Genomic DNA, 19,104 nt, shown 5'->3' with positions numbered 1-19,104 from the left:
TCCTGACTTTTTGACACTTACAAAAAATCCAGCCTTTTTGACCAAAAAAACCCAGACTTTTTGACACTGAGAAAAAAATCCCGAAAAATTCAGATTTTTTGACAAAAAAAATCCAAGACTTTTTGACAACCCCCCCCCCCCCGACTTTTTGACAATTGGAAACAATCCCAACTTTTTGACACTTAGAAAAAATCCCGAAAAATACAGATTTTTTGACTAAAAAAATCCAAATTTTTTGACCAAAAAAATCTAAGTTTTTCGACCAAAAAAACCCAATTTTTTTGACCAAAAAAAATTCCAAATTTTTTGACCAAAAAAATCCAAATTTTTTGACCAAAAAATCCAAGTTTTTTGACCAAAAAAATCCAATTTTTATGACCAAAAAAATCCAAATTTTTTGACCAAAAAAAAATCCAAGTTTTTTGACCAAAAAAATCCAAGTTTTTTGACCAAAAAAATCCAAATTTTTTGACCAAAAAAAAAATCCAAATTTTTTGACACTTACAAAAAATCAAGACTTTTTGACAAAAAAAAACCCCTGACTTTTTGACACTTGGAAAAAATCCAGAAAAATTCCGACTTTTTAACAAAAAAAAAATCCAGATTTTTTGACAAAAAATATCCCGACTTTGTAACACTTACAAAAAATCCAGACTTTTTGTCAACCCCCCCCTTTTGAACTAAAAAAATCCCAACTTTTTGACACTTGGAAAAAATTTCGAAAAATCCAGACTTTTTAACTAAAAAAATCCCGATTTTTTGACCAAAAAAATCCAGACTTTTTGACACTTGGAAAAAATCCTGACTTTTTGACAAAAAACCCCCCCGACTTTTTGACACTTAAAAAAAAAGGTGTCTGGGGGCCGGTATATCTATTTTTAGGAACACTAATACAAAACCTCACAATAATGTCTGATTGAATGCTAAAAACGTTGTGACAGACCGCCTAAAAAAACGTAATGGAATTTTACAGTTTTCTATGAACGATAAAACATTGAATATTGAGAAAATATGAAGGTCACACCCCCTTTCGATCGACATATTTTACAATCAAGTGAAACGCAACATAAATGCAACAAACAGTGAAATATGAATGCGAAGGGTACAAAATAAACCCACCTACAATCTGATACATCTGATATATCACTAAGCTTTAGAACTTTTTTGTGAAAAGCTCCTTCCGCGTCTGTGGAAACGCTACCCGCCCAAAAACCCCCGACTTTTTGACACTTAGAAAAAATCCAGACTTTTTGACAAAAAAAACCCAGACTATTTGACACTTACAAAAAATCCCGACTTTTTGACAAAAAACCCCCCGACATTTTGACACTTTGAAAAAATCCAGACTTTTTGACAAACCCCACCCACCTCCCCCGACTTTTTGACACTTGGAAACAATCCCAACTTCTTGACACTTAGAAAAAATCCAGCAAAAATCCCGATTTTGTTTGACAAAAAAAATCCTGACTTTTTGACACTTACAAAAAAATCCAGCCTTTTTGACCAAAAAAACCCAGACTTTTTGACACTTAGAAAAAAATCCCGAAAAATTCAGATTTTTTGACAAAAAACCCCCCGACATTTTGACACTTTGAAAAAATCCAGACTTTTTGACAAACCCCACCCACCTCCCCCGACTTTTTGACACTTGGAAACAATCCCAACTTCTTGACACTTAGAAAAAATCCAGCAAAAATCCCGATTTTGTTTGACAAAAAAAATCCTGACTTTTTGACACTTACAAAAAAATCCAGCCTTTTTGACCAAAAAAACCCAGACTTTTTGACACTTAGAAAAAAATCCCGAAAAATTCAGATTTTTTGACAAAAAAAAATCCGGACTTTTTGACAACCCCCCCCCCCCAACGTTTTGACACTTGGAAACAATCCCAACTTTTTGACACTTAGAAAAAATCCCGAAAAATACAGATTTTTGACAAAAAAAAAAATCCAAATTTTTTGAACAAAAAAAAAATCCAAATTTTTTGACACTTAAAAAAATCTAGACTTTTTGACAAAAAAAAAACACTGACTTTTTGACACTTGGAAAAAATCCAGAAAAATTCAGACATTTTAACAAAAAAAGATCCCAATTTTTTGACAAAAAATATCCCGACTTTGTAACACAAAAAATTTCGAAAAATCCAGACTTTTTAACTAAAAAAATCCCAACTTTTTGACACTTGGAAAAAATTTCGAAAAATCCCGATTTTTTGACCAAAAAAATCCAGACTTTTTGACACTTAAAAAAAATCCTGACTTTTTGACACTTAGAAAAAAAGGTGTCTGGGGGCCGGTATATCTATTTTTAGGGACACTAATACAAAACATCACATCACATCGGGGGTCAAAGCGGTGTGTCTGGGGGCCGGTATATCTATTTTTAGGAACACTAATACAAAACCTCACAATAATGTCTGATTGAATGCTAAAAACGTTATGACAGACCACCTTAAAAAACATAATGGAATTTTACATTTTGCTATGAACGATAAAACATTGAATATTGACAAAATATGAAGGTCACACCCCCTTTCGATCGACATATTTTACAATCAAGTGAAACGCAACAAAAATGCAACAAACAGTGAAATATGAACGCAAAGGGTACAAAATAAACCCACCTACAATCTGATACATCTGATATATCACTAAGCTTTAGAACTTTGTTGTGAAAAGCTCCTTCCGCGTCTGTGGAAACGCTACCTGACTTTTTGACACTTATAAAAAATCCAGACTTTTTGACAAAAAAAACCCCAGACTTTTTGACATTTGGAAAAAATCCAGACTTTTTGACAAAACCCCCCCTGACTTTGACACTTGGAAACAATCCCAACTTTTTGACACTTAGAAAAAATCCAGCAAAAATCCCAATTTTTTTACCAAAAAAAATCCAGATTTTTTGACACTTAGAAAAAATCCCGATTTTTTGACACATAGAAAAAATCCCGATTTTTTGACACATAGAAAAAATCCAGACTTTTTGACCAAAAAAACCAGACTTTTTGACACTTGGAAAAAATCCAGAAAATTCCGATTTTTGGACAAAAAAAAATCCAGTCTTTTTGACAACCCCCCCCCCCCCCCCACTGACTTTTTGACACTTAGAAAAAAAATTTGACCCAAAAAAATCCCAATTTTTTGACACTTAGAAATAATCCGGACTTTTTCACAAAAAACCCCCCTGACTTTTTGACACTTGGAAAAAATCCAGAAAAATTCAGATTTTTGGACAAAAAAAAATCCAGTCTTTTTGACAAACCCCCCCCCCCCCTGACTTTTTGACACTTGGAAAAAATCCAGAAAAATTCAGATTTTTTAACAAAAAAAAATCCCGATTTTTTTGACCAAAAAAAATCCCGATTTTGTAACACTTGCAAAAAATCCCGACTTTTTGACATTTGGACATTTTTTGGAAAAATCCCAACTTTTTAACTAAAAAAATCCAGATTTTTTGACCAAAAAAATCATGCCTTTTTGACAACCCCCCCGACTTTTTGACACTTGGAAAAAATTTCGAAAAGTCCAGACTTTTTAACTAAAAAAATCCCAACTTTTTGACACTTGGAAAAAATTTCGAAAAATCCCGATTTTTTGACCAAAAAAATCCAGACTTTTTGACACTTAAAAAAAATCCTGACTTTTGGACACTTAGAAAAAAAGGTGTCTGGGGGCCGGTATATCTATTTTTAGGGACACTAATACAAAACATCACATCACATCGGGGGTCAAAGCGGTCTGTCTGGGGGCCGGTATATCTATTTTTAGGAACACTAATACAAAACCTCACAATAATGTCTGATTGAATGCAAAAAACGTTATTACAGACCACCTTAAAAAACATAATGGAATTTTACATTTTGCTATGAACGATAAAACATTGAATATTGAGAAAATATGAAGGTCACACCCCCTTTCGATCGACATATTTTACAATAAAGTGAAACGCAACAAAAATGCAACAAACAGTGAAATATGAATGCGAAGGGTACAAAATAAACCCACCTACAATCTGATACATCTGATATATCACTAAGCTTTAGAACTTTGTTGTGAAAAGCTCCTTCCGCGTCTGTGGAAACGCTACCCGACCAAAAACCCCCCGACTTTTTGACACTTAGAAAAAATCCAGACTTTTTGACAAAAAAAAACCCAGACTATTTGACACTTATAAAAAATCCCGACTTTTTAACAAAACCCCCCCCCCGACATTTTGACACTTTGAAAAAATCCAGACTTTTTGACAAACCCCACCCACCTCCCCCGACTTTTTGACACTTGGAAACAATCCCAACTTTTTGACACTTAGAAAAAATCCAGCAAAAATCCCGATTTTGTTTGACAAAAAAAATCCTGACTTTTTGACACTTACAAAAAAATTCAGCCTTTTTGACCAAAAAAACCCAGACTTTTTGACACTTAGAAAAAAATCCCGAAAAATTCAGATTTTTTGACAAAAAAAAAATCCAGACTTTTTGACAACCCCCCCGCCCCCCAACGTTTTGACACTTGGAAACAATCCCAACTTTTTGACACTTAGAAAAAATCCCGAAAAATACAGATTTTTGACCAAAAAAAAATCTAAATTTTTTGACCAAAAAAATCCAAGTTTTTTGACCAAAAAAAATCCAAATTTTTGACCAAAAAAAAAATCACAATTTTTTGACACTTACAAAAAATCTAGACTTTTTGACAAAAAAAAAACCCTGACTTTTTGACACTTGGAAAAAATCCAGAAAAATTCAGACTTTTTAACAAAAAAATATCCCTATTTTTTGACAAAAAACTATCCCGACTTTGTAACACAAAAAATTTCGAAAAATCCAGACTTTTTAACTAAAAAAATCCCAACTTTTTGACACTTGGAAAAAATTTCGAAAAGTCAGACTTTTTAACTAAAGAAATCCAACTTTTTGACACTTGGAAAAAATTTCGAAAAATCCCGATTTTTTGACCAAAAAAATCCGGACTTTTTGACACTTAAAAAAAATCCTGACTTTTGGACACTTAGAAAAAAAGGTGTCTGGGGGCCGGTATATCTATTTTTAGGGACACTAATACAAAACATCACATCACATCGGGGGTCAAAGCGGTGTGTCTGGGGGCCGGTATATCTATTTTTAGGACATTAATACAAAACCTCACAATAATGTCTGATTGAATGCTAAAAACGTTATGACAGACCGCCTTAAAAAACATAATGGAATTTTACATTTTGCTATGAACGATAAAACATTGAATATTGACAAAATATGAAGGTCACACCCCCTTTCGATCGACATATTTTACAATCAAGTGAAACGCAACAAAAATGCAACAAACAGTGAAATATGAACGCAAAGGGTACAAAATAAACCCACCTACAATCTGATATATCTGATATATCACTAAGCTTTAGAACTTTGTTGTGAAAAGCTCCTTCCGCGTCTGTGGAAACGCTACCCGACCAAAAAAACCCTGACTTTTTGACACTTAGAAAAAATCCAGACTTTTTGACAAAAAAAACCCAGACTATTTGACACTTATAAAAAATCCCGACTTTTTGACAAAAACCCCCCGACTTTTTGACACTTAGAAAAAATCCAGACTTTTTGACAAACCCCACCCACCTCCCTCGACTTTTTGACACTTGGAAACAATCCCAACTTTTTGACACTTAGAAAAAATCCAGCAAAAATCCAGATTTTGTTTGACAAAAAAAATCCTGACTTTTTGACACTTACAAAAAATCCAGCCTTTTTGACCAAAAAAACCCAGACTTTTTGACACACAATCCCGAAAAATTCAGATTTTTTGACAAAAAAAATCCAGACTTTTTGACAAACCCCCCCGACTTTTTGACACTTGGAAACAATCCCAACTTTTTGACACTTGGAAAAAATCCCGAAAAATACAGATTTTTGACCAAAAAAAATCCAAATTTTTTGACCAAAAAAATCAAATTTTTTTGACCAAAAAAATCAAAATTTTTTGACCAAAAAAAAATCCACATTTTTTGACACTTACAAAAAATCCAGACTTTTGACAAAAAAAACCCCCTGACTTTTTGACACTTGGAAAAAATCCAGAAAAATTCAGACTTTTTAACAAAAAAACATCCCGATTTTTTGACAAAAAATATCCCGACTTTGTAACACTTACAAAAAATTTAGAAAAATCCAGACTTTTTAACTAAAAAAATCCCAACTTTTTGACACTTGGAAAACATTTCGAAAAATCCAGACTTTTTAACTAAAAAAATCCCAACTTTTTGACAATAGACATTTTTTTAGAAAAATCCAGACTTTTTAACTAAAAAAATCCCGATTTTTTGACCAAAAAAATCCAGACTTTTTGACACTTAAAAAAAATCCAGACTTTTTGACACTTAGAAAAAAATCCTGACTTTTTGACACTGAGAAAAAAAGGTGTCTGGGGGCCGGTATATCTATTTTTAGGGACACTAATACAAAACATCACATCACATCGGGGGTCAAAGCGGTGTGTCTGGGGGCCGGTATATCTATTTTTAGGAACACTAATACAAAACCTCACAATAATGTCTGATTGAATGCTAAAAACGTTATGACAGACCACCTTAAAAAACATAATGGAATTTTACATTTTGCTATGAACGATAAAACATTGAATATTGACAAAATATGAAGGTCACACCCCCTTTCGATCGACATATTTTACAATCAAGTGAAACGCAACAAAAATGCAACAAACAGTGAAATATGAACGCAAAGGGTACAAAATAAACCCACCTACAATCTGATACATCTGATATATCACTAAGCTTTAGAACTTTGTTGTGAAAAGCTCCTTCCGCGTCTGTGGAAACGCTACCTGACTTTTTGACACTTATAAAAAATCCAGACTTTTTGACAAAAAAAACCCCAGACTTTTTGACATTTGGAAAAAATCCAGACTTTTTGACAAAACCCCCCCTGACTTTGACACTTGGAAACAATCCCAACTTTTTGACACTTAGAAAAAATCCAGCAAAAATCCCAATTTTTTTACCAAAAAAAATCCAGATTTTTTGACACTTAGAAAAAATCCCGATTTTTTGACACATAGAAAAAATCCCGATTTTTTGACATATAGAAAAAAATCCAGACTTTTTGACCAAAAAAACCAGACTTTTTGACACTTGGAAAAAATCCAGAAAATTCCGATTTTTGGACAAAAAAAAATCCAGTCTTTTTGACAACCCCCCCCCCCCCACTGACTTTTTGACACTTAGAAAAAAAATTTGACCCAAAAAAATCCCAATTTTTTGACACTTAGAAATAATCCGGACTTTTTCACAAAAAACCCCCCTGACTTTTTGACACTTGGAAAAAATCCAGAAAAATTCAGATTTTTGGACAAAAAAAAATCCAGTCTTTTTGACAAACCCCCCCCCCCCTGACTTTTTGACACTTGGAAAAAATCCAGAAAAATTCAGATTTTTTAACAAAAAAAAATCCCGATTTTTTTGACCAAAAAAAATCCCGATTTTGTAACACTTGCAAAAAATCCCGACTTTTTGACATTTGGACATTTTTTGGAAAAATCCCAACTTTTTAACTAAAAAAATCCAGATTTTTTGACCAAAAAAATCATGCCTTTTTGACAACCCCCCCGACTTTTTGACACTTGGAAAAAATTTCGAAAAGTCCAGACTTTTTAACTAAAAAAATCCCAACTTTTTGACACTTGGAAAAAATTTCGAAAAATCCCGATTTTTTGACCAAAAAAATCCAGACTTTTTGACACTTAAAAAAAATCCTGACTTTTGGACACTTAGAAAAAAAGGTGTCTGGGGGCCGGTATATCTATTTTTAGGGACACTAATACAAAACATCACATCACATCGGGGGTCAAAGCGGTCTGTCTGGGGGCCGGTATATCTATTTTTAGGAACACTAATACAAAACCTCACAATAATGTCTGATTGAATGCTAAAAACGTTATTACAGACCACCTTAAAAAACATAATGGAATTTTACATTTTGCTATGAACGATAAAACATTGAATATTGAGAAAATATGAAGGTCACACCCCCTTTCGATCGACATATTTTACAATAAAGTGAAACGCAACAAAAATGCAACAAACAGTGAAATATGAATGCGAAGGGTACAAAATAAACCCACCTACAATCTGATACATCTGATATATCACTAAGCTTTAGAACTTTGTTGTGAAAAGCTCCTTCCGCGTCTGTGGAAACGCTACCCGCCCAAAAACCCCCCGACTTTTTGACACTTAGAAAAAATCCAGACTTTTTGACAAAAAAAACCCAGACTATTTGACACTTATAAAAAATCCCGACTTTTTAACAAACCCCCCCCCCCCCCGACATTTTGACACTTTGAAAAAATCCAGACTTTTTGACAAACCCCACCCACCTCCCCCGACTTTTTGACACTTGGAAACAATCCCAACTTTTTGACACTTAGAAAAAATCCAGCAAAAATCCCGATTTTGTTTGACAAAAAAAATCCTGACTTTTTGACACTTACAAAAAAATCCAGCCTTTTTGACCAAAAAAACCCAGACTTTTTGACACTTAGAAAAAAATCCCGAAAAATTCAGATTTTTTGACAAAAAAAAATCCAGACTTTTTGACAACCCCCCCGCCCCCCAACGTTTTGACACTTGGAAACAATCCCAACTTTTTGACACTTAGAAAAAATCCCGAAAAATACAGATTTTTGACCAAAAAAAAATCTAAATTTTTTGACCAAAAAAATCCAAGTTTTTTGACCAAAAAAAAATCCAAATTTTTTGACCAAAAAAAAAATCAAAATTTTTTGACACTTACAAAAAATCTAGACTTTTTGACAAAAAAAAAACCCTGACTTTTTGACACTTGGAAAAAATCCAGAAAAATTCAGACTTTTTAACAAAAAAATATCCCTATTTTTTGACAAAAAATATCCCGACTTTGTAACACAAAAAATTTCGAAAAATCCAGACTTTTTAACTAAAAAAATCCCAACTTTTTGACACTTGGAAAAAATTTCGAAAAGTCCAGACTTTTTAACTAAAGAAATCCCAACTTTTTGACACTTGGAAAAAATTTCGAAAAATCCCGATTTTTTGACCAAAAAAATCCGGACTTTTTGACACTTAAAAAAAATCCTGACTTTTGGACACTTAGAAAAAAAGGTGTCTGGGGGCCGGTATATCTATTTTTAGGGACACTAATACAAAACATCACATCACATCGGGGGTCAAAGCGGTGTGTCTGGGGGCCGGTATATCTATTTTTAGGAACACTAATACAAAACCTCACAATAATGTCTGATTGAATGCTAAAAACGTTATGACAGACCGCCTTAAAAAACATAATGGAATTTTACATTTTGCTATGAACGATAAAACATTGAATATTGACAAAATATGAAGGTCACACCCCCTTTCGATCGACATATTTTACAATCAAGTGAAACGCAACAAAAATGCAACAAACAGTGAAATATGAACGCAAAGGGTACAAAATAAACCCACCTACAATCTGATACATCTGATATATCACTAAGCTTTAGAACTTTGTTGTGAAAAGCTCCTTCCGCGTCTGTGGAAACGCTACCCGACCAAAAAAACCCTGACTTTTTGACACTTAGAAAAAATCCAGACTTTTTGACAAAAAAAACCCAGACTATTTGACACTTATAAAAAAATCCCGACTTTTTGACAAAAAACCCCCCGACTTTTTGACACTTAGAAAAAATCCAGACTTTTTGACAAACCCCACCCACCTCCCTCGACTTTTTGACACTTGGAAACAATCCCAACTTTTTGACACTTAGAAAAAATCCAGCAAAAATCCAGATTTTGTTTGACAAAAAAAATCCTGACTTTTTGACACTTACAAAAAATCCAGCCTTTTTGACCAAAAAAACCCAGACTTTTTGACACACAATCCCGAAAAATTCAGATTTTTTGACAAAAAAAATCCAGACTTTTTGACAAACCCCCCCGACTTTTTGACACTTGGAAACAATCCCAACTTTTTGACACTTGGAAAAAATCCCGAAAAATACAGATTTTTGACCAAAAAAAATCCAAATTTTTTGACCAAAAAAATCAAATTTTTTTGACCAAAAAAATCAAAATTTTTTGACCAAAAAAAAATCCACATTTTTTGACACTTACAAAAAATCCAGACTTTTTGACAAAAAAACCCCCTGACTTTTTGACACTTGGAAAAAATCCAGAAAAATTCAGACTTTTTAACAAAAAAACATCCCGATTTTTTGACAAAAAATATCCCGACTTTGTAACACTTACAAAAAATTTAGAAAAATCCAGACTTTTTAACTAAAAAAATCCCAACTTTTTGACACTTGGAAAACATTTCGAAAAATCCAGACTTTTTAACTAAAAAAATCCCAACTTTTTGACAATAGACATTTTTTTAGAAAAATCCAGACTTTTTAACTAAAAAAATCCCGATTTTTTGACCAAAAAAATCCAGACTTTTTGACACTTAAAAAAAATCCAGACTTTTTGACACTTAGAAAAAAATCCTGACTTTTTGACACTGAGAAAAAAAGGTGTCTGGGGGCCGGTATATCTATTTTTAGGGACACTAATACAAAACATCACATCACATCGGGGGTCAAAGCGGTGTGTCTGGGGGCCGGTATATCTATTTTTAGGAACACTAATACAAAACCTCACAATAATGTCTGATTGAATGCTAAAAACGTTATGACAGACCACCTTAAAAAACATAATGGAATTTTACATTTTGCTATGAACGATAAAACATTGAATATTGACAAAATATGAATGTCACACCCCCTTTCGATCGACATATTTTACAATCAAACGAATTGTAAAAAAAAAATGAAACGCAACAAAAATGCAACAAACGGTGAAATATGAACGCGAAGGGTACAAAATAAACCCACCTAGAATCTGATACATCTGATATATCACTAAACTTTAGAACTTTGTTGTGAAAAGCTCCTTCCGCGTCTGTGGAAACGCTTCCCGCCCACACTGCTTGGTGCCTCGTCTGAGCTGCTGTGACATAAATTCCCATAGTAACTAATTAGATGGCCATAGTAACTAATTAGATGACCATAGTAACTAATTAGATTACCATAGTAACTCACTAGATTACCATAGTAACTAATTATATGACCATAGTAACTAATTAGATGACCATAGTAACTAATTAGATGACCATAGTAACTAATTAGGTGACCATAGTAATTAATTAGATGACCATAGTAACTAGTATATCATCCATAAGCGCAGATTCCAACCATTAAAATACTTTGTATAGTTGAAGACTTATGGTCATTAGAAAACATGACTGCACATCATACACTTTCCATCTTAAAGATCTAAAAAAAATTATTTGGGAATGTCCGACGGGCCAGATTGAAAAGCTTAACGGTCCGCATGTGGCCCCTGGGCCTTAATTTGCCCAGGTCTGGTGTAAACAGAGCGATGTCCCCATTAAGTAAGCATTGCCAGAACACATACAAACACACACACACACACACACACACACACGCACGCACGTAGGTACACGGGGGTCAAAGCGGTGTGAATAATAAAGAACTAGTTGAATGAGGACCGAGTGTTGTTATCTTTGTCCAGGCAGAAAGCAAATTCCATGTGTGACCTCGTTACGGAGCAAAGTGACTGAGGTCACGTTTGGGGCGTTTGGAGTGGCGAGGGGGTGGTGGTGGGGGGAGGGGGGGGCTCTGGGGGGGGGGGGGCACAAAGAGGCTGGCCTAATTAAGCTGGCTGCGCCGCTGCCAAGGTCCTTATCTGATGGACCGTCGCTGTGAACTTGGACAGGTTTTGGAGCAGGGTTCACTGCGGTGCCACCCGGCTGCGCAGGTCACGGAGCGGACAGCTGGCCGGGGGGGGGTGTGTGTGGGGGGGGGGGGGGGGGGGGGTGGGGGGGGGGGAGTGGCGCATGGGAACCGGCGAGGGGAGCGACAACAACGTTACACAACTCACGCGACGACAACACAAAGCTCTTTTATCAATCAATCAATCAAATAATCAATCAATGTTTATTTATATAGCCCTAAATCACAAGTGTCTCAAAGGGCTGTACAAGCCACCTCGACGTCGAGTGGGTCTGACATAATAGTGTGAGAGTCCAGTCCATAGTGGATCTAACATAATAGTGAGAGTCCAGTCCATAGTGGATCTAACATAATAGTGAGAGTCCAGTCCATAGTGGATCTAACATAATAGTGAGAGTCCAGTCCATAGTGGATCTAACATAATAGTGGGAGTCCAGTCCATAGTGGATCTAACATAATAGTGAGAGTCCAGTCCATAGTGGATCTAACATAATAGTGATAGTCCAGTCCATAGTGGATCTAACATAATAGTGTGAGTCCAGTCCATAGTGGATCTAACATAATAGTGATAGTCCAGTCCATAGTGGATCTAACATAATAGTGAGAGTCCAGTCCATAGTGGATCTAACATAATAGTGAGAGTCCAGTCCATAGTGGATCTAACATAATATTGTGAGAGTCCAGTCCATAGTGGATCTAACATAATAGTGAGAGTCTAGTCCATAGTGGATCTAACATAATAGTGAGAGTCTAGTCCATAGTGGATCTAACATAATAGTGAGAGTCCAGTCCATAGTGGATCTAACATAATATTGTGAGAGTCCAGTCCATAGTGGATCTAACATAATAGTGAGAGTCCAGTCCATAGTGGATCTAACATAATACTGAGAGTCCAGTCCATAGTGGATCCAACATAATAGTGAGAGTCCAGTTCATAGTGGGTCTAACATAATAGTGAGAGTCCAGTCCATAGTGGGTCTAACATAATAGTTAGAGTCCAGTCCATAGTGGATCTAACATAATAGTGTGAGTCCAGTCCATAGTGGGTCTAACATAATAGTGAGAGTCCAGTTCATAGTGGATCTAACATAATAGTGAGAGTCCAGTCCATAGTGGATCTAACATAATAGTGAGAGTCCAGTCCATAGTGGATCTAACATAATATTGTGAGTCCAGTCCATAGTGGATCTAACATAATAGTGAGAGTCCAGTCCATAGTGGATCTAACATAATAGTGAGAGTCCAGTCCATAGTGGATCTAACATAATAGTGAGAGTCCAGTCCATAGTGGATCTAACATAATATTGTGAGTCCAGTCCATAGTGGATCTAACATAATAGTGAGAGTCCAGTCCATAGTGGATCTAACATAATATTGTGAGTCCAGTCCATAGTGGATCTAACATAATAGTGAGAGTCCAGTCCATAGTGGATCTAACATAATAGTGAGAGTCCAGTCCATAGTGGATCTAACATAATATTGTGAGTCCAGTCCATAGTGGATCTAACATAATAGTGAGAGTCCAGTCCATAGTGGATCTAACATAATATTGTGAGTCCAGTCCATAGTGGATCTAACATAATAGTGTGAGTCCAGTCCATAGTGGATCTAACATAATAATAAGAGTCCAGTTCATAGTGGATCTAACATAATATTGTGAGTCCAGTCCATAGTGGGTCTAACATAATAGTGAGAGTCCAGTTCATAGTGGGTCTAACATAATAGTGTGAGTCCAGTCCATAGTGGATCTAACATAATAATAAGAGTCCAGTTCATAGTGGATCTAACATAATATTGTGAGTCCAGTCCATAGTGGATCTAACATAATAGTGTGAGTCCAGTCCATAGTGGATCTAACATAATAATAAGAGTCCAGTTCATAGTGGATCTAACATAATATTGTGAGTCCAGTCCATAGTGGGTCTAACATAATAGTGAGAGTCCAGTCCATAGTGGATCTAACATAATAGTGAGAGTCCAGTCCATAGTGGATCTAACATAATAGTGAGAGTCCAGTCCATAGTGGATCTAACATAATATTGTGAGTCCAGTCCATAGTGGATCTAACATAATAGTGAGAGTCCAGTCCATAGTGGATCTAACATAATAGTGAGAGTCCAGTCCATAGTGGATCTAACATAATAGTGAGAGTCCAGTCCATAGTGGATCTAACATAATATTGTGAGTCCAGTCCATAGTGGATCTAACATAATAGTGAGAGTCCAGTCCATAGTGGATCTAACATAATATTGTGAGTCCAGTCCATAGTGGATCTAACATAATAGTGAGAGTCCAGTCCATAGTGGATCTAACATAATAGTGAGAGTCCAGTCCATAGTGGATCTAACATAATATTGTGAGTCCAGTCCATAGTGGATCTAACATAATATTGTGAGAGTCCAGTCCATAGTGGATCTAATATAATAGTGAGAGTCCAGTCCACAGTGGATCTAACATAATAGTGAGAGTCCAGTCCATAGTGGATCTAACATAATATTGTGAGAGTCCAGTCCATAGTGGATCTAACATAATAGTGAAAGTCCAGTCCATAGTGGATCTAACATAATAGTGAGAGTCCAGTCCATAGTGGATCTAACATAATATTGTGAGAGTCCAGTTCATAGTGGATCTAACATAATAGTGAGAGTCCAGTCCATAGTGGGTCTAACATAATATTGTGAGAGTCCAGTTCATAGTGGATCTAACATAATAGTGAGAGTCCAGTCCATAGTGGGTCTAACATAATAGTGAGAGTCCAGTCCATAGTGGATCTAACATAATAGTGAGAGTCCAGTCCATAGTGGATCTAACATAATATTGTGAGAGTCCAGTTCATAGTGGATCTAACATAATAGTGAGAGTCCAGTCCATAGTGGATCTAACATAATATTGTGAGAGTCCAGTTCATAGTGGATCTAACATAATAGTGAGAGTCCAGTCCATAGTGGATCTAACATAATATTGTGAGAGTCCAGTCCATAGTGGATCTAATATAATAGTGAGAGTCCAGTCCACAGTGGATCTAACATAATAGTGAGAGTCCAGTCCATAGTGGATCTAACATAATATTGTGAGAGTCCAGTCCATAGTGGGTCTAACATAATAGTGAGAGTCCAGTCCATAGTGGATCTAACATAATAGTGAGAGTCCAGTCCATAGTGGATCTAACATAATATTGTGAGAGTCCAGTTCATAGTGGATCTAACATAATAGTGAGAGTCCAGTCCATAGTGGATCTAACATAATATTGTGAGAGTCCAGTTCATAGTGGATCTAACATAATAGTGAGAGTCCAGTCCATAGTGGATCTAACATAATATTGTGAGAGTCCAGTCCATAGTGGATCTAATATAATAGTGAGAGTCCAGTCCACAGTGGATCTAACATAATAGTGAGAGTCCAGTCCATAGTGGATCTAACATAATATTGTGAGAGTCCAGTCCATAGTGGATCTAACATAATAGTGAAAGTCCAGTCCATAGTGGATCTAACATAATAGTGAGAGTCCAGTCCATAGTGGATCTAACATAATATTGTGAGAGTCCAGTTCATAGTGGATCTAACATAATAGTGAGAGTCCAGTCCATAGTGGGTCTAACATAATATTGTGAGAGTCCAGTCCATAGTGGATCTAACATAATAGTGAGAGTCCAGTCCATAGTGGATCTAACATAATAGTGAGAGTCCAGTCCATAGTGGATCTAACATAATATTGTGAGAGTCCAGTTCATAGTGGATCTAACATAATAGTGAGAGTCCAGTCCATAGTGGATCTAACATAATATTGTGAGAGTCCAGTTCATAGTGGATCTAACATAATAGTGAGAGTCCAGTCCATAGTGGGTTTAACATAATAGTGAGAGTCCAGTCCATAGTGGATCTAACATAATAGTGAGAGTCCAGTCCATAGTGGGTCTAACATAATAGTGAGAGTCCAGTCCATAGTGGGTCTAACATAATAGTGAGAGTCCAGTCCATAGTGGATCTAACATAATAGTCTGAGAGTCCAGTCCATAGTGGATCTAACATAATAGTGAGAGTCCAGTCCATAGTGGATCTAACATAATAGTGAGTGTCCAGTCCATAGTGGATCTAACATAATAGTGAGAGTCCAGTCCATAGTGGATCTAACATAATAGTGAGTGTCCAGTCCATAGTGGATCTAACATAATATTGTGAGAGTCCAGTCCATAGTGGATCTAACATAATAGTGATAGTCCAGTCCATAGTGGATCTAACATAATAGTGAGAGTCCAGTCCATAGTGGATCTAACATAATATTGTGAGAGTCCAGTTCATAGTGGATCTAACATAATAGTGAGAGTCCAGTCCATAGTGGATCTAACATAATATTGTGAGAGTCCAGTTCATAGTGGATCTAACATAATAGTGAGAGTCCAGTCCATAGTGGGTCTAACATAATAGTGAGAGTCCAGTCCATAGTGGATCTAACATAATAGTGAGAGTCCAGTCCATAGTGGGTCTAACATAATAGTGAGAGTCCAGTCCATAGTGGGTCTAACATAATAGTGAGAGTCCAGTCCATAGTGGATCTAACATAATAGTCTGAGAGTCCAGTCCATAGTGGATCTAACATAATAGTGAGAGTCCAGTCCATAGTGGATCTAACATAATAGTGAGTGTCCAGTCCATAGTGGATCTAACATAATAGTGAGAGTCCAGTCCATAGTGGATCTAACATAATAGTGAGAGTCCAGTCCATAGTGGATCTAACATAATAGTGAGAGTCCAGTCCATAGTGGGTCCAACATAATAGTGAGAGTCCAGTCCATAGTGGATCTAACATAATAGTGTGAGAGTCCAGTCCATAGTGGATGTAACATAATAGTGTGAGTCCAGTCCATAGTGGGTCTAACATAATAGTGAGAGTCCAGTCCATAGTGGATCTAACATAATAGTGAGAGTCCAGTCCATAGTGGGTCTAACATAATAGTGAGAGTCCAGTCCATAGTGGATCTAACATAATAGTGAGAGTCCAGTCCATAGTGGGTCTAACATAATAGTGAGAGTCCAGTCCATAGTGGATCTAACATGATAGTGAGAGTCCAGTCCATAGTGGATCTAACATAATAGTGAGAGTCCAGTCCATAGTGGGTCTAACATAATAGTGAGAGTCCAGTCCATAGTGGGTCTAACATAATAGTGAGAGTCCAGTCCATAGTGGATCTAACATAATAGTCTGAGAGTCCAGTCCATAGTGGATCTAACATAATAGTGTGAGTCCAGTCCATAGTGGGGCCAGCAGGAGACCATCTCGAGCGGAGACGTGTCCCGACTCTGGACAACCAGCACTTCATCCATCCATCATCGAAAAGGTTGAGCCATGAAGACGCGTGAAAAAGTGAGTAATGTTGTGAATATTAATCCAGGACACTTAATGGTGGTCTACGTCTTTACCTGGACCTCCCCCTGGAGGGCCCTCAGCTGTAATACACTTCTTCACCACTTGTGGCAGTAATGACAACATCAGACAAACAGAAGAAGTCTGGCACTAAAGTCACAGAGAAGGTTCCTAAGCGCAAAAATTATGACTAAATTCACAGTTTATTTTGGAAATATATTTATTAAAAATGATTTATTACTCAAATGTTACATATTTTTTTTGTAATTATTTAATTTGAATCCAACCAATTCATGTATTTGTAAAAGTCGGAATGTGTCGGGTGAGACGAGGACGGTTTGTTGTGATCCCAATATGCAGAGCACAGCGGGAGGCGGCATGCAGGTAAAAAGGTATGTAATGCTTAAACCCAAAAACAAACGAAAGGGAAAATGGAGAGGAAAAGGCAATGCAAGACGAGAGTCAAACTGAACTGGCTACAAAGTAAACAGAAACAGAATGCTGGACGACAGCAAAAACTTACGGCGTCCACAAAGTACATCCGTACATGACGTGACAATCAACAATGTCCACACAAAGAAGGATAGCAACAACTTAAATAGCCTTGCTTGCTAACACAAAGCAGGTGCGGGGTATAGCGCTCAAAGGAAGACATGAAACTGCTACAGGAAGACACCAACAAAACAGGAAGGGCCACCAAAATAACAGCGCAAGACAGGAACTAAAGCACTACACACAGGAAAACACCAACAAACTCAAAATAAAGCTAGGGTTGGTCTACGGCTTAACCTGGAGCGCCCCCTGGAGGGCCGCTGGAAAATAATACGTTTTTTTTCCTCAGCTGTAATACACTTCTTCACCACTTGTGGCAGTAATGACAACATCAGACAAACAGAAGAAGTCTGGCACTAAAGTCGCAGAGAAGGTTCTTAAGCGCAAAAATTATGACTAAATTCACATTTTAGTTTGGAAATATATTTATTAAAAATGATTTATTACTCAAATGTTACGTATTTTTTTGTAATTATTTTATTTTAATTGAACCAATTCATGTATTTGTATTTATTTGAACACTAATTGTGTGGGTGCTCTACCTTCAACATTTTTCACCCGATTCAACCCGTTCCAACTTCAAACTGTTCAGCCTATTCGGGAATCGCAGGCTTTCCCTTGACAAATTCCAAAAAATTCCCAAATTTCCCAGAATTCCCGGTTTTCCATGGCATTTTTCCTATTCAAAATGAATTGACCATTTTTCAAAATTCCAACATTTCCACATTTTTCAACCTAGTTGAAGTCAAAGTACCAATGATTGTCACACACACACACACACACACATACACACACACACACACACACACACACACACACACACACACACACACACACACACACACACACACACACACACACACACACACACACACACACACACACACACACACACACACACACACACACACACCAGGTGTGGTGAAATGTGTCCTTATTAGGGCTGTCAAACGATTCAAATATTTCACCGCGATTAATCGCAGTTTGTCCAACGTTAATTCAAATTTATTTGTGATTTTTCGCAGACAGTAAAAAAATTCCGTCATTAATAAGAGTACCCTAAAGAGATAATTATCACGTTTTTATTACCATGACTGGACAATTAGTTTGCTTAAATAAAAAGTTCTTAAACATTATGCTTCTTTTAAACATCTCAACACAAAAAGGACATAAACACGCTTCTAAAGAGATTTTAAAATAAATGACAAGCGTTTTGGTGCCCTACGGAGCCCCTAAAGGGACATGGGGGAAAACATTTTTTTAATCATTTTTTTATTTTATTTTATTTTATTTTTTTTAGACATGTATCTCATGCGCACAAGAAACTATCTCATGCGCACGAGAAACTATCTCGTGCGCTTGAGAAAGTTTCTT

Source organism: Entelurus aequoreus, linkage group LG09 (genome assembly GCF_033978785.1).
Source record: "Entelurus aequoreus isolate RoL-2023_Sb linkage group LG09, RoL_Eaeq_v1.1, whole genome shotgun sequence".
Classification (NCBI taxonomy): Eukaryota; Metazoa; Chordata; class Actinopteri; order Syngnathiformes; family Syngnathidae; genus Entelurus; species Entelurus aequoreus.
Note: the sequence above shows the minus strand (reverse complement) of the source record.